The sequence below is a fragment of the Hypanus sabinus genome, chromosome 16 (genome assembly GCF_030144855.1).
Source record: "Hypanus sabinus isolate sHypSab1 chromosome 16, sHypSab1.hap1, whole genome shotgun sequence".
NCBI lineage: Eukaryota > Metazoa > Chordata > Chondrichthyes > Myliobatiformes > Dasyatidae > Hypanus > Hypanus sabinus.
In genome coordinates, this window is record NC_082721.1 from 55422983 (window position 1) to 55427346 (window position 4364).

Sequence of the window (4364 nt, forward strand, 5' to 3'; positions counted from 1 at the left end):
CAAAGAATTCCAACAGATAAGTCAGGCAAAATTTTCCCTTAAGAAAACCATACTGCCTTTGGCCTATTTTGTCATATGCCTCCAAGTAGCCCAAAACAATGTCTTTAACAATCAAATCCAAAATCTTCCCAACCACTGAGGTCAAGTTAACTGGGATATAATTTCCTTTCTTCTGTCCCCCTCCCTCCAATGTATTAGGGTAATGCATTGTTAGGCAAAAGCTTGAGAGAGGAAATTGAAAAGAGTTGTTTTTAGGTTAGTACACATCTGAAATGTGGGACTCATTTAAAAACCAGCAGGACAGGCATTATCCTAAAAGAAAGGACAAATATGGTAAGGGAAGGGAATGAGGATGTGAATTTAGTTAAATAGGAAAAGGAAACATTTTGCAAAATTCAGGGAGCTAAAATCATACTGCGCATGGGAGAAATATAAAGAAATCTGGGAAAAGCTTAAAAAATGAATTAGAAGAGGGAAAATGGGGCAGGAAATGAAAACCCCAAGGCATTTTTATATACTTAAAAATGAACCAGAGTTTATAACAATTCAAGGATAAAGAAAGGTATTTGTGTTAGGAATCCAAGAATGATCATTGTGTATTTAATATTTCAGTAATATTTGTGTAATCTTGTATATTTATTGCTTGATTAAATATTCATGTTCATTTAATTCATAAAGGGTGATATGTATAATTACATGATTTGCTTAAGTCATACACTACTACTTGATACGTGCTTTTATCACTTGAAGTAAAGAACAAACTATGACGTGCATCTCTCAGCTGTTTTCCTTTGAATTTATGTTTTGTGACTTCAAAACATAATAAGATTGGTGACAAAATATTTTTAAAATGAACTCGAGACCACTATTGGGTTGAAGTACAGCACAGAGCCTGTGCTCTTTGTAAAATAAGGTACAATCAAATGTTTAAAAAAAAGGCTGAAAAATAGAATAATTCACAGGTTTGTACAGAGTGAATACCGGATGATATTAATTGTAAAATAAAGAGCAGAAATGGCTAGCTACAGTACATTGGAAAGACCATTGCTTTTGATTGCTCAGCAGGTAACTGACTCATATATACTGAGCTAACTGAATAGCATTTTGAAGCAGATGAAACAGCCATTAAGAAACAAGTATTAATTTTCTGCATGCAATGGAATGAAAACAGCTCTTAACTGAAGCACAACTTACATTTTAAAAAAGTTGAAACTGCTGTATCAATGGAAACAACAGACAGAGAAGCAATTAAGTTGCAGTTAGGAATGAAAGTGTGCATGAAACAAATTGCAGCATCAAAGTTGAAACCGATTAGACTGAACAAATTGTGTTACTGTTGTGGCAGGGGCTCACATACAGCAGACCAATGCAGATTTAAATGCAAAGCTTGTAGACCATTCAACAAAGTAGAGGACATACTAAGAATATGTCCTACAGACAAAAGTAGAATAGGATAAAACGTCAAGTTACAGTTCCAAACAAAAAAAACACTAATCTGCATGCTTTTGATAAAAAATCTTGATAATGAGAATGGTGTAGGACTTGAGATTTACAATGTGAAAACTAGCAATAGAAAAGCAATATGGCTCATAGCAGAGTTAATGGCAAATAAATTAAAATGGAATTGGACACTGGCTCAGCTATTTCTGTTATTCCACAAAATGAGATTGAATGGCATTTCAGAGATACTAAACTGAAGCCTGCAGATGTCCAGCTAAGAACAAGTACAGGAGAAAAGATAACACCTGTGTGAATGACATTCATAATAGTGAAATAGAACAAACAACTCACATTGACTTTGTATGCATAAAAAGGAGGACCAGCATTATGAGGATTTGATAGGCTGAGACAACCACTACTTGACTGGAGGTTCATCCACCATTTTCATGCTGCAACCCCTGTAACAGAGTCAACTGAAAGCAAATTAAAACAGGTATGAAATGATGCCACAGAAGCATTTAGGGATGGCATTGGACAACTCAAACATTTCAAGGGTAAAATAGTGTTAAATGAAAATACCACACCTAAGTTTCACAAAACCCATTTGGCTCCTCATATCATCCATGATAAAGTAGCTAGTGAACTTGATCATATGGAGGCTGAAGAAATTCTTTCCAAGATTGATTAGAGCCCATAGGCAATACAAGTGGTACCAGTAGCCAAGAAAAATGGGTCTGTGGTGATTTTAAGGTTACCATCAAACCAGAACTGAAAGCAGATTGATTCCTTCTGCCCAGGATAAAGGGCAGACCTTTCTGGAAGGAAGCACTTCAGCAAAGTGGACTTAGCTCTGGCCTTTCTATAGATGGAGATGGAAATAAGATCTAAAGTGTTTCTCACCATAAGCACTCACAAAGGGCTTTATTGCTGTAATAGGCTTATTTGTGGAGTAGCATCAGCACAAGGAGCTGCACGAAACTTAGTGTTACCTGGATGACATCATTGCTACCAGTAAGAATGGCAAGGATCATCTCCATGCAGTGGAGTTGAAGCACCATCAATAACTCTCTCTGAGACGTAAAGGCGAAATATCGGCTTTTATTGACTGGAAGAAGGAACAAGCAGTGGTTGACCACCATATGACATCCTGGAGAAAGAGAGGCTGGACTCAGGCCTCAATCGCCTTTATACCGGGGTCTGTGGGAGGAGCCACAGGAGCTGTCAGCAGGGGGCGTGTCCAGACAGGTATATGTAGTTCACCACAGGAGTGTTAAAATGATAGAAAATTATGGGCCCAGAGCACAAAAGTGACGAGAGAATTCTTTAAACCAAGCTTCACTTACTGTGGTCACACTCTTGACCCATAAGGATTATTCATCTGCTGAGAAAATTCAAGCAGTGGTGAATGTCTGATGACCAAAGGACATGTCACAGTTGTGGTCCTTTTTGGATTTGTCAACTATTATAGTAGGTTTCTGCCAGATCTGGCTAATGTGCTCCACCCTTTGAGTACATTACTGCAGATTGGGGAAAAAATGGCAATGGAGAAAGCAGTATGTGGCGGCTTACAGAAAGGTACAGGAAATAGTGATGTCAATCATCCAGTGAAGCTTGTCAGTGATGCTTTGCATTATGGTATAGGTGCAGTATTGTCACAGATTATAAGTGATGGTAGTGAAGGCCCATAGCCTTTGCATCACATTTCCTTAGCACTGCAGAGAAAAAAAATACATACAGATTAACAGAGAGGCCTTGACTTTTGTTTGGGGTGCAAAATGTTTTAACCAGTACTTATGTGAGAGAGAATTTAAGCTCATTACTGATTACTGTTCATCAATCACTAGTATCCATTTTCAATCCACACTAACAGCGGGCAACATGAAATCAAAAGTGAGCTCTGTTTCATGGTGAACACAATTACAAGACTGAATTTAAGAAGGCGAGTAATCATTGAAATGCTGATATATTTTCCTGTTTATCCTTGGAAAAGGAAATACTGGAACATTTTTTAAAAAAGGACACACCTCTTGATGTATTCACCCTGATGCAAATTGAAAGTCTCCCTCTTACAGCAGAGATGCTCCAAAGGGAAAACAGGAAAGACTCCACACTGTCTTAGGTCTACATGGCCATCAATTTGGCTGGAAAGTGGAGCAGAAACTCCATTTTTACCAATGCCTAGCTGAATTTACCCTTGATGGAGGTTGCCTTATCTGGGGATTGCAAGTTTTTGTACCATCCAAGCTGAGAACTAAAGTATTGAAGGAGCTACATGCTAGTCACCTAGGCATGGTGAAAATAAAAGAACTGGCTCAAAGCATTGTCTAGTGGTCTTGAATAGATCAGCAGATCAAGCGATTTATCATACACTGTGTGGAATGCCAACAGATCCAGAGATCCCATGAGCTGTAACTCTCCATCACCGGGAATGTCCTGCATTACCCTGGCACAGGATTCATGTGGATTTTTCCCAGACCATTCATGAGCACAAATTGCTTAACAGTAGTGGACGCAGCTGCAAGGTGTTCCCAATAGTATCCCAATAGTTCCCAATTTGAGAAGTGTTCCCAAAAGCATCCACTATAGCCTTTCACATTGTTGATGTGTTGAGAAGCCTCTTTGCAAGGACTAGTGTTGCAGAATATTTAGTCAGTGACAATGGACCACAGTTTATTACAGAACAGATTCAATCATAAAAGGCATATTACACTTGCACCATAAAACCCAGCTACAAATGGCTTGGCAGAAAGGCTTGCCCAGATTCGAAAGAATACACTATCAGCAATGTCAGCAGAACACACTATACTAACACTGAACCAGCAGCTCACCAATTTCCTCGTGGCATATCATAATGCAGCACACTCCACACCAACAATTCACCAGCTATACTGCTCCGGGGTTGCCCCTTGCATTCACTTTGGATC